General features: G+C 40.2%; 1 protein-coding gene across 8 annotated transcripts in view; it reads right to left on the bottom strand.

The window, feature by feature from the left end:
- Positions 1-13,033, bottom strand: part of LOC120535065 (diacylglycerol kinase delta-like) — a 135,936-nt gene that overhangs the window by 79,616 nt on the left and 43,287 nt on the right. Inside the window, exon 1 of one of the 8 annotated variants that reach the window (XM_039762652.1) lies at positions 12,111-12,129. The exons of 6 other annotated variants lie outside the window; for them this stretch is intronic. The gene's annotated coding sequence lies outside the window, so the exon portion shown is untranslated. Of the gene's footprint in view, positions 1-1,224; positions 1,442-12,110; positions 12,130-13,033 lie in introns of those variants that run through there. One more of the 8 variants, XM_039762662.1, reaches the window with a different exon arrangement.

Below are 13,033 nucleotides of genomic sequence, written 5' to 3'. Positions count from 1 at the left end.
CATAGTGTTGGATCAGTACAAAAAAGTTGACACCGGAATCTGAACCTCAGTACCATTACAATAATGATACCAAAGGAAGTAACAGATAACTAACCGAACACCCTGCACCCAGGTACTGGGGCGTTAAAAGTCTGGGCAGACATCACTCAGAATCAGATGGACAGGGTATGTATGTTAAGGTTGAGGTGTAAGAGTAGGTCAATCTATTAGGAACTCTGTGATTCTCACATACAACAAGACAACACAAGGTGCTAATCCACTGGTTAGGCGAGTGTAGGGTATACTCACGCCAACTCATACAGGGACAGGTTCCATCTTTGCCTAAACTCCTTTGGTAACCCACTTATCCACTTTAGTGATGCAGGTAGCTTCTGCCTTTACCAGTAAGCACTGAGTGCAAGTAGCAGCCACTTTGTACACAGTGGTAATTCTTCAGTGGGCACACCTACTCACTAAATGTCACCAAATAAACTAAGACACATGCCTCTGGTATGTACGTAAAAAATAGGGAATCTAGATATAAAAAAAAAAAAAATGAAAGAAAAACCCATACAGAAAGAAGAAGAATGTGCAAATTCCCCACCGAGATGAATCTGAAGCTGCAGCATTACTAAGCACTGAGCAACTGTTGCCCAGAGTACTTTAGTTACAACACATTCAGGTTTTGCAGGTATTTCAAAACATGCATGGGCTTTTAAGAGACTTTAGACTTGACAAGCCACATTATTAAACTCAAGGAAGTACTTGTGGGTGAACTTTGATGAATAGCCAAGAATGAAAAATATGCATTCAAAAGAAAGAGGTGACATTGACAGCCAGTTTCTTTTTTCAAAAAGTTGGGTTACTGGGAAGGTCACAGCCCAGTAATCCCTCATTTAGCAAAATTTAAACACTTCAAGTCAAGGGTGATTACTTGAACTAGATAAACAAGAAAAGCAAAAATAACAAATAGACACACATTTGAGGTTGTCAGCCTACAGAGATTATCAGAGGAACCTGGAGGTCCTTGCATAAATGTAAATGATTGTAAGTGATGAAGCACCCATGTAAAACAATGAAGACAGCCAGTCAGTGAGTGAGTGAAAGAAAGAAAGAAAGAACACAGTTAAAATTTCAGACTAAGACAGGAAAGAAAGAAAGGAAGAAAGCTAGAAAGAAAGAACGAAAGAAAGAGAGATCACAGTTAAAATTTCAGACTAAGACAGAAAAGACAAAGGTTTCTACCTCACGGCATGTCTCCCAGGCTCAAAACGAATGCGGCAGTGTGCTTTCTTCTTCTTCTTCTCTTCCTAGGCATAAGCTGACTGCCACTCTGACCGTTGCCCCCCACGGCAGACACGTGTTCCTGTCTACTGAAAGCCCACCTTTGTTTGTGAATCAGAGTGAGGCAGCAGTTTGAAAATACTCTGTAGCTTAAAGGGCCAGTTTTTCTATCTAATTCTGAGTTATGAGGAAGTTGAAAACAAAAGCCTGCCACCCTCAAGCCACCACCCCCTCCTTTTCCAAACCCCTGCCTCTCAGGAACTGTCACGCGTCTCTCTTGGGTTTACCTTCTAAAAAAACTTAGATTTCACAAGCAAATGCTGTAGTTTCATATAAAGCTGACAAAAGTCACACTGGATCAGTTTAATTTTAAAAAGGCCATCCAAAGGGGTCATATCAGTAGCAAAGGCTTGACAAGGCTCTGTCACAAGTCAACCATATAAATCAGGCAGAGTGGGGAGTCCAAGGAAAGAACAGCAATTAGACAATGAGGGAGTGAAGAACAAAAAAAAGACATCCTTTCAGTGTGAAGGAACACAGTGAACTTCATGAAGCATGAAGCAGAAAGAACAAACGATACAGAATAAACGACTTAAAGACATGTGAAGGACACAACACCTGTAGAGATGAGCATGGAGGGGACCATAAGGTGACTCCAAAGTGCCAGGAGAGGTAGAACATGGAGCAAACCCTTTGAATAAAGAAGGGGTGATGAGTGGAAAAAGCAACTGTCAAGGCCATGCTAAATTTTTTAAATTTAAAGTATTTGTAATAATACAGTTGCTAAACACAGAATGAAAGAACATTCTGCTTTGATCAGTCTTTATTGCTTAATAATAAAAATAACATACAAAGAACAAGAAACATTAAGTATTTGTGTTATTGTAATGTCCTTTCACATACTATGTATCTGTGTGACTACCATATAGATACATGCATCAATCCATTACCTGAAGGCAAATTAGTCTAATTTAGGATGGCAGGGGATCTCGGGCCACATCTGTACTGGTCACAGATAGGAGGGCAGCCAATCACTTACACATATTGGTGTCTACATTTTCTCAATCAACCCAACACACACATTTTAGAATATTAGAAAATAATACAATCAAGACAGGGACCAGGCTGCAAATCAATCCCAGCAACCTGGAACTGTAAAGTAACAATACCAACTATTGTAGCACTGCACTGTCCTGTCCCTTGCTGCACTTTAATATATTTTCTGCTTTCTACTTATGTCAATTTCTTTGAAACAGAAGTTTAATTTCCAGCCAGTGACTCATTGAGGTTGGATTTGGGAGTTGTGATGAAGCAAACACCGTCAGGGAAGTAGTGGGCAGAGGACATGGACATAGAGAGATAGAGAGATACTGTAGATACTTTATTAATCCCAAGGGGAAATTCACATAATCCAGCAGCAGTATACTGATACAAAAAAAAAAACAATATTAAATTACAGGGTAATAAAAATACATGTAAAAGCAGACAATAACTTTGAGTAATGTTAGCATTTACTCCCCTCAGACAGCAGAGGGTTTGGAAGCACAATGTGAGTTACTAGCACTACTAGAGTTACATATGATTGTAGTATTGTGTTTTGCACAATGGTCGAATGGGTAAGCCTTGGTACTAGTTTAACAGAGCCTTTAAACTGTATAGCCAAGCCTTTCAGGGCAAATAGGGTTTGCGTTTTACTTCTTTGTGCAAACACCAATGATCATCTCTCCCTCATGTGTTTTTGTTAAATAACTCTTTACGGGGACAGGTATTTCTTGTTCTGGATGCAGAAAGGTCCCTCATTCATGCACTAATACTTGTGCTGTCCACCTTAAAGAAGGACTGTACATATAACTCCTGCAAAACAGTATTATAATCCTAACGAAGGGGACCCGGTGTTTGCTTTTGGCCATCTTTGTTTCTACATTAAGAGCACTAAAATATGTATTTTATGAGATTCTTTGAAGCTTATTTGTCTGTTGTAAGAATTAGCAGCTCAATAACCTGACCCTGGAAAAAAAAAGATTAATTTTAGCTTTTATACAGTCATTATTGTTACAAAATAGGCTTTAGCTGCCCTGCGACCCTGCTCGGGATGTGGGATAGGAAAATGGATGGACAGATTATGGTCTCACATGCAGAATACAAGGAAATTCTTACATCCATCCATCAATCTGTTTTCTTGATCCACTTTATCCTGAGCAGGGTCACAGGGAAGCGGAGCCTCTCTCTGCAAACATAGCACACAAGGCAGGAACAGACCGTGAACAGGTTGCCAGTCCATCTCGGGGGTTACATCTGCTAAATGACAGGCAACATGTCCCCATTCTCTGGGGTAATAATTACTAAGAATCCTAACCTCAAAATGTCAGCTTTTCTCATATGAAGATATTTTTCAACATGATCCACCATTAGAAAACATGATAAAGTAGCAGATTTTGTAAAATGGATTATGAAAGAAAAGTGGTGAAAGTAAATGTTCACATTGATAACTCAAGTATAACAAGTTGTTGCAATAGATTACAGGTTGCAGGTACTAAATGTTTATTTCTTTGGTCCTACTGATGTAAAATAAAAAAATGTTTTCAATCTGAACATATGCCATTTTTAAATATTTTTTTAATTACAAATTCAGATTTAAATCCTAAGACCTTTTGACAGTTCTACCAAAGATCCCAGAGTCCTCCCTTCCTCATCTTCTGTCTCACTGTCTTTCTAGACAATCCACAACTAAGCAACCTGTCCCATGTTGGTTGCTGTCTTTCTACCATGGCATATACCAGGGGTCCCAAACTCCAGTCCTGGGAGGCCGCAGGTTTTCATTCTAAACTTTTTCTTAATTAGCGACTTGTTTTTGCTCCTAATTAACTTCTTTTGAATTAATTTTATTTGACTTGTTCTTGAAGACTCAGACCCCTTAATTGTTTCTTTTTCCTTAATTAGCAGCCAAACAATAATGATATAAAAAAAGCCAACATATGACCAGCTACCTGTGTCCATTATACAATATCTGAAAATAAAGAAAGATGAAGTTCTCAGGAATGTTAATCTGGTCAGGTCTATAAGAAAAGAAAACGTCAACAATTTCAGAAATGCATGCCAGTGCACAATGAGAGCAGCAGAAAGCCATGGAATTAAATAACGAGTTTAATTAACAAGAATCGGTGCCTAATTAGGCAACTGGTTGATGTGAAATTGATTGGAGTTTGAGGCCCTGAATTAGTTATTCTTTTGTTTACTCAATTCATATTTCATCTCTATTTCAGTGCCATTTAAGGAAAGAAATGAAGCAATTCAGAGGAGCAATGAAAACAATTCAGGGGAACAAATCTTAAAAAACAAGTCAATCAAAATGAAAGGAAAAGAAGTTAATTAGCAGCAAAAGTTGGTCACCAATTAAGAAAAGGGGTTAGAATGAAAACCTGCAGCCACTGCTGCCCTCCAGGATCAGAGTTGGAGACCACTGGCATATACAGTTGATGTCTTAAAACAAAGCAATTCATCCTGTCTTCTGAAGGACTTATGAGATTTTATTCTGCATGTACTTCCTTGATGGTACCTTTATACCTAATATATTGGTTTCACAACTTCTAAGATGACACTAAGCTGTGAAGAAAAGATTTCTTGAGATTCTTAAGACAGAAAGAAATTTAAGGAATACAAACTTTGGTTTTATATTCAACACAGGTTTGGATTGTCTGCCTAAAGAACGATTTGTCAACATATGGAAAGATAATGAAAAATTAAACACATGTAAAACTAAAAAAGCTACCATAGGCAGTAGGAGTACAAATAGCCAGGGATCCCACAATGCAATATTATTTCAATATCTGGGTAAAAACAATATTGCTTGATCCTGATGGTTCGTTCATTCCACTTTAACAGTACAGCAGGTAGTGATCAAAGCTTTAACCAACAGAGGTCACTTGTAGAAGGAGTAAATCAGGTAAGCCAAGTTGCGTTTTCAGTTCAACAAAATGAGGTTCTGTATTTTATTACATTTTTCTTTATCATGGTAAATGAGAGAGGCAATGTGTGCAGGACTGTAGCAACTACAGGGGGATAAAATTGATGAGCCACGGCATGAAGTTATGGGAAAGAGTAGTGGAAGCTAGGTTAAGAAGTGAGGTGATGATTAGTGAGCAGCAGTATGGTTTCATGCCAGGAAAGACCACCACTGATGTGCTCTGATGGTGTTGATGGAGAAGTATAGCGAAAGCCAGAAGGAGTTGCATTATGTCTTTTTTTACCTGGAGAAAGCATATGACAGGGTGCCTAGAGAGAAGTTGTGGTATTTTTGAGGAAGTTGTGAGTAGCAGGGAAATATGTAAGAGGTGTACATGATATGTAAGAAGGAAATGTGACCGTGGTGAGGTCTGCGGTAGGAGTGATGGATGCATTCAACATGGAGGTGGGATTAAATCAGGGATCAGCTCTGAGCCCTTTCTTATTTGCAATGGTGATGGACAGGTTGATACACAAGATTAGACAGGGGTCCCTGTGGACTATGATGTTTGCTGATGACATTGTGATTTGTTGCAAGACCCTGGAGAGATGGAGATATGCCCTAGAGAGGAGAGGAATGAAGGTCAATAAGAACAAGACAGAATATATTAGTGTAAATGAGAGGGAGGTCAGTGGAATGGTGAGGATGCAGGGAGTAGAATTGGTGAATGTGGATGAGTTTAAATACCTGGGATCAACAGTACAGAGTAACGAGGATTGTGGAAGAGAGATGAAGAAGAGAGTGCAGGCAGGGCGGAATGGGTGGAGAAGAGTGTCCGGAGTAATCTGTGACAGACAAGTACAAGCAAGAGTGAAAGGGGAGGCCTACAGGACATTAGTGAGACTAGCTATGTTATATGGGTTAGAGATGGTGGCACTGACCAAAAAACAGAAGACAGAGCTGGAGGTAGCAGAGTTAAAGATGCTACGATTTGCATTGGGTGTGACGAGGATGGATAGGATTAGAAATGAGTACATTAGAGGGTCAGCTCAGGTTGGACAGTTTGGAGACAAAGTCAGAGAGGCAAGATTACATTGGTTTGGACATGTGCAGAGGAGAGATGCTGGGTATATTGGGAAAAGAATGCCAAAGATAGAGCTGCCAGGCAAGAGAAAAAGAGGAAGGCCTAAGAGAAGGTTTATGGATGTGGTGAAAGACTGTGGTGACTGTAACGGAAGCAGCAGAAAGAAGAAGAAGAAGATGGAGGCAATGTGTTGCATGTGGGTTAGCCAAGCCGGTAAGAATTTCACTGTATTCTTTAGACATGACAATAGTGCCAATACTACTTCTGCTAATAATCAATATTCCATAAGGCATGGCACATAAAATTATCCATTTCTTCATCCAATATCCTCTCTTTTGTGTTTTGGGAAATATTTTAAATCGTTAAGTCATTCACTTTAAGAATAGTACATAGCTGAAATGGTTTCCAAATGCCATATGCAGTGACTTTATTCACAGTTCTCCAGTTAATGGCTTGCATGCCAGGAAAAAGAATTTGGTTCTTCTGGTTTCTTCACCAAAATGGAAGGGAGAATAGTCATCAAGAATGCAGTTTGACATGACGAAGCTCAAATCTGCTTTAAAACAAACTGGAATATAAGACTTCTCTGATTAAATAGAATCGGTAAAAATATATATGTGGGGTATGACAGCTTACCCCGCTGATGTGATGGCTGGCCCAACTGAAATAAATAAGCCAATAGGTATGACAGACACAGACTTTGTGAATCACAAACATCTGCAGGAAGGCCTAACGTCACCAGTATTTCCTGCTAATATTCCTCCTACTTGCAGTAAGTCACAAGTTTGAGGCAGACGTTAAATAATTATTTACTTTAGAAATTACAAAAAGCATAACACACTGGCTAAAATGGTATTAGGCACTGCAGAGTATTGAACAGAGTATTTCACAGACTAATATTCTTTAAATAATTTTAAGTGGCATCAGCACAGATTTGAAGAGGGCAGCACAGGAGGCTTGGATGTAATTAATGTAGGTATTTCTATCCAGCCATTTTCAAACCACCTTCATCTATTTGTACCACCTGCCCATCACAAGTCACTCTCTCTCTCACATGGGAGAAAATGACCATATGGCAATGGAGATGCTGAATTTATGACAACAGTTATTTTTTCCCCCCAGTCTAAATGAATAAAATCCTGGGGAAGATGACCACCTTTGAGACTACAAATAATGCAGCTGCTCTCTCTGAATCTCTGTACTAGTAAAGCAAAAGGCTGGGAATTAGAATATTGGAACAGTCTAGACGAGAATATGCCATTCAGCCCAAAAAAGCTTGCCAGTCCTATCCATTTAATTCTTTTCAAAAAACACCAAGACTAGTTTTGAAAGTCCTTAAAGTCCTAAGGAGGCTTCATAAAGAATCAGCAAACTGGGATAATTCAGGGTGAGAGGGCCATGTTCATGAAGAGGGCAGACCCCCAAGCTGCATGCTACCTTTTCCCAACAGCACAATTTAAGTGCTGCATGCCACACTAGTGTTTCTAGTAACAAGCAGCAAGGTGCTTGGTTTCAGCCAGAAGGTCAGTACTGGAAGAGAGGCTGATGGGGGCAGCATTGCGATTAGTCCGACAGCTCCCATTGTAAAGGGAAAAAGGAGAATGAAGCAGAGGCAGCAGATAATAGTAAAACTGGTTTGACAGATAGATAATAAAACAGGATAACCAAAGCCTAAAAGGAACATAAATGCTCAGCTAGCACTGCCACCAAAAGCATAAATACAAAATAGTACAAAGCAATGTGGACTTTAGAAAAGCATTTGGTTTAATCTGACTTCCTGGTCTGAAACAGAAACCCCACACAAAGCAGAAAGGAAGGCAGGGTATACAGAAAAATTAAATGCACAAACTCAGACAGAATAATCAGCATAAAATTAAACAGGAGGCCTCTCAATATCAAAGAGCTGAACAACTCGGCGATAAACATGTCAGTTAGTCAGGCACAGAGCTCATGCATAGCTGGAGAGCGAAGCTCTCACTCATGGACTACAAGGTCAAATGTGCCCTGTGTGCACACCTATCACCCTTAGAAAATGGACCCCAGAGAAAAAAAGAACCCTGAAGATCAATATGGATATAACAATAATAATGTTCTTTATGTGAAAGAGCAAAAAAAAAAAAAAAAGTGACAAAAGTACCACCCCACCTTGAATGGGAGCACAATGGAGCACACAATCAGCGCTACCCATCTAGGCCGCTGACTTTCATCCTTGTTGTCCAATGACTACCTGATAAAGATCAAGTGCCCAAAAATAGTCCCAGTCCATAGTGTCTTTTGTGATGGGCCTTGTCATGTGGCTTAGTTTTATTAAAGAAACAAACAATAAACTTAATGTTTCTGTTGTAAAATAGTCATGTAGTCAAGTGGCATTTGCCTTCGAGGTTATGAGGTGGTGTAGTCGATGTTCTGGTAGAGAAATGGTTGCACAGCTATGTGGCACATAGTGCTCATGGAGTGCTACATGGCCTATGCATGTCTCTGGGCAGGGGAGGTCGACACGCCATTGTTTTGTTGTTGTGAAATAGAAGAAGCAGACTGGTGAAGCCACTAGATTTTGGGTTGGAGTGCTCATGAGCAAAGAACAGGGGTGCTTATCAGAGAGGGTTGAAGTTTGTACATTCAAGGACGTGCATACATGCAAATATGTAAGCTTGGGTAGTGATATATACCCAAATGAAGCACGTACCATACCATGTGTGAAAGAGTGTGTTTTCATTGTAAGGGACAGGACAGGAATCAGGGGGATTGGAGGACAAACATTCCATGGTCCTTTAAAATGGGAAAACAGATGCTAGAGGTCGTCTTTGTGTCATTTGTCTGTTGCGAGTGGTTCTTGTCTTAAAGTCCTTCTGAATTACTTACAGAAGAGAACAGAGTATATGATACTTGTCAAAGACACCAAATGGTAAAAGTGGGGGTAAAACTGGTGAGCTCATTGTTGACTTATTTATTGTGTGTGTTGTACTTCTTTGTTGTTTCCCCTCCTCCTGTTTTCTAATTTTAAAGCACTGGAACAATATTAAAAAACTGTTGATGACATAACACTAAAAAATCACTTTTCCTGACAATTTTTAATAAACGTACTTCTGTATTCTTTTGTCTGTGCATCTCCCTCTCTACCAACCTCCCTTTTTTATCTCGGTCATGAATTACAAGATGCCCCATATTTAGGTCCGGATTTGGGTTGCACAGGGCATCACATCACATCTTCCTACCCAGGACAGCAGAAAGGAGCAAAAAGTGTGGGGAATTCAGCGACTTTACAGAAACACTATAAACAGAATCTGCTAAGCAATCCGAGATTCTGTTTGGCATAGAAAGACTCTGTCCATATAGAGAAGAGTGTCCCCGAGACCCTCCAGGCAGAATGCTTCTCCAACAGACGGCAGCAATTCAGTTTCAAGGAACTGCTAAAGAGTTAGAAGAAGGAGACAGTCCACAAGTCATTATAGCTATCTTTCACACCACCAAAACCAAATACCAATTCAAACAAAAAAACAGAAAAAACGGAATTACAGAAACCAAACTCAGTGTTGATTTCAGTCTGAAGTCGGAGGCTACTTGAGCCTTGAGCATGGGAAAGGTCCTATATAAATAAAATGTATTGTTATTATTATTAATAGATAATATAAACAACCATGTGGACAACACAAGGTTGAAGAAGTGAAGATGAACATGTACTTTCAACTGATCGAAGTAGATCAGTTAATTCTTCACTAACTTCAGCATTCCAAAACTCTCAAAAGGCTCAATATGAATTCAAAGACTCCACACTTCCAGCTTAGCAGAATGCCCAGTTACCACAAAAGCAATATAGCATAATGAAGTTAAAATTATACAGCCAGCATATAAATGTCAGTATATATCTTACATATAAACGACTACGTGTGGAAGTGTCTATGTTTGTCTGTCCAGCCCGGAAGTGCAAGGCTACAGCATGACGCTAAAAGAAAGTGGCTCTGTCGCCAAAGTGAAACCGCCGACAAAAAAAAACTCGCTTAGCCACTGATACTCAAGCAAGGTGAGCACATCGGCAAAACAAAACCTCCAAGGAGAGAGAAACTTGCTGATAGACAATGGAGACGAGCATGTTGGCAAAACAAAGCTGACGAAGCAAAAAGGACCTCGCTTAAAACAAAACCTCAGAAGAGAGAGAAACTCGCTTGCTGCTGATAGACAACGGAGGTGAGCACGTCAGCAAAATGAAACCGCCAACGAAAGAGAACCTCGCTTAGCCAGTAATGCACAACTAATGCGATTGACTGATCGAGGTGCCAGAATCCATGGTTTCTAGGAGCCCGGGTTTTTTACAGCATGGGCTTACACAGCTAGTATATATTTCTGTAAATGTTCTGGAAAACTTACGCAGACTATAAATGACATTTGATTTGACAAAAATGATTCACCTACATAAAATAAAATAAAGAAAATGTGTATGGTAACAAGTTTCCTGTTTTTATACAGAGGTGCAGTCATCTCAATTTGAAACAAGCAAGCAAGACAACTAATAACGTCTGGGGATGGGGGGTGTGTTAGGGTCAGAAACGATTCAACTGTTATGACTAGACAGCATTTACTGTAAATTAATTGGCTTCTACAGCCCATCCCAGAGTCTCACAGTCCTCCCCAGGTATATGTCACTAACCAAACTGAGATTCACTGTTTACATCCATGTAAAGATAATGAAGAATGAAACAAAGCATGAGCCACACCAGTTCAAACACTAGCAAAGGCAGTTACTCTGAACTGATATGAGAAGCAAAGCAAAGTCTTCAAAAGGCTTCTTCAAATTTGGCCTCCTCATAGCCAAAGCCATCAGATATATAAAGAAGAAAGGAGCCACCTTTGAACTAATGCTGGTAAGTGATAGGACAAGAAAGCCCAAAAGACTGGCATCTCAGGTATAGTGCTAGTATGAAACATTTCATGAGAAAGAACAGATCCATCTCCAGTAGGCTGCATAGCAAGAGAAAAGGAGAGAGCAGACACAACAAGGCACAACAGACCGACATTTCAGGCATAGTGTTGGTACAGAGCACAACATACGGCAGATCTGAGACACTGGATGCAAATGAAAAATGGAGAAAGATGAAACATGAGAGGGCACAATGGACTGGCATCTCAAGGGCAGTGCAGGCAAGGAGAATGTCATGAGACAAAACTAATCCAATTATGGCAGGCTGAGTGGCATTAATGTGATAGTCCTAGGCACTTCAAGTCATACAGTGGTGAAAGACAAGTTTAGATAACGGCAGCACAAATCCAATGAGACTGTAGTATTATATGAAAATGATAAATTTGGAAGATACATTTTTGACACACGGCTGAACAAAGTAAAAAGTCAACCATACTTTTGGAAAAAACCCGAGCAGGATGGACTAAAGAAAAAGGAGGAGACAGAATGGATGCTTCAGATTAAGTAGGAAAGCACACTCTGGACAATCTTAGCCAACTCAGTGTATATTCATCTCAGCCTTGAGAACCATAGCAAAACTGCTTCAAGCTACATACTGCCCTACACATATTGAGTTGCTCTCCAGCGCAGTATCAGTGACCCGACCCGCGCCCCCCACTCCGTCTCAGCTCACTACTTTTTATCAATTATTGTTTCTTTTTTAAGCCACCAGCTACGAGCTGGAAACCACAACTGTTAAACAAAAACAACAACCGCCCCAACCATTTCCTCTCCACCCAGAACACTTACTATTTGCAGCAAAACACCCCAGGCACATCACGAGGGCATGAGAATAGGATAATCAATCTACAAAGCCAACCAACCTCTCTATGCCCACACAAACACAACTTTAAATTGTGGCTCACCTGGTATGGCACCTCACGGGACATCCAGACTGCTGAAATGTCTGCTATCACATTTGTAGTTTTAAAGAGTCTGACGCAACTCAGCTCTCCACATCCTGCTGGAGGCGGGACTCCAGGTTGGCCCCCAATGTCACAAAGCAGCAGAAGAGATGCATGCCTTTAGATGACGCATGGTGAAAGGAAAGGGGCGTTGGATTGGAGTTTAAGGTGGACTGTGACCCACCAGCATGAGAAAAGCTGACCACTGTAAAAGGACCACAGGAATGGCAGACCTTGTGGCATCACTAGAAGAACACTGCCAACCTTTTCTAAAGCTAAACATGGTACCATCCTGGAGAGTTACAGTGACAAAAAAAATTAATCCAACTTCTACATTCTAGAACAAGCAACAGGGGTCACATTGTTAGCACCCACGCAGATCACAGGCAATAAGGATGAGTAAAAGGAAAAAAGCTAAAAAGTAAAAAAAGTGACAACTGGACAGTGGTTACTGTTTGTCTAGAATCAATACAACTAAATCACTAATATTCACCAAGTGGCAAACAGTTTTATTTCATGCTTTGCCTCTTGTGGAGCACTAGACTTGGAAAGTTGCAATATAAACCTCTTAAGCACATGCACAATGAACTTTAGAAGGAATGTTAAACCCTTCCAAACAAGAGCATAATTCCTTCAGAGTGCTGCCAGCTTTAAGCCTTTTTAAAGCCTACCCCCAGGTAGCCTAGTTTTCCTCCTATATCCCCAAAAAGGGGTTTACTTGCTACTCTGAATTGGCCCTGTGTGAGCTGTGACCAGTAGGGGGTAGTGCCGACACTCTTAACCCCAAACATAACTCCACAGACTGAATTCTCAGGTTTAAATGTGCTTCTTTTATTAAATAAAGCACATTTTAAATATACTTCTCTCACAGTTAACAGCGAAAC

The sequence above is a fragment of the Polypterus senegalus genome, chromosome 1 (genome assembly GCF_016835505.1).
Source record: "Polypterus senegalus isolate Bchr_013 chromosome 1, ASM1683550v1, whole genome shotgun sequence".
NCBI lineage: Eukaryota > Metazoa > Chordata > Cladistia > Polypteriformes > Polypteridae > Polypterus > Polypterus senegalus.
The sequence above is the reverse complement of the archived record's forward strand: the minus strand, read 5'-3'. Positions and strand labels throughout refer to the sequence as shown.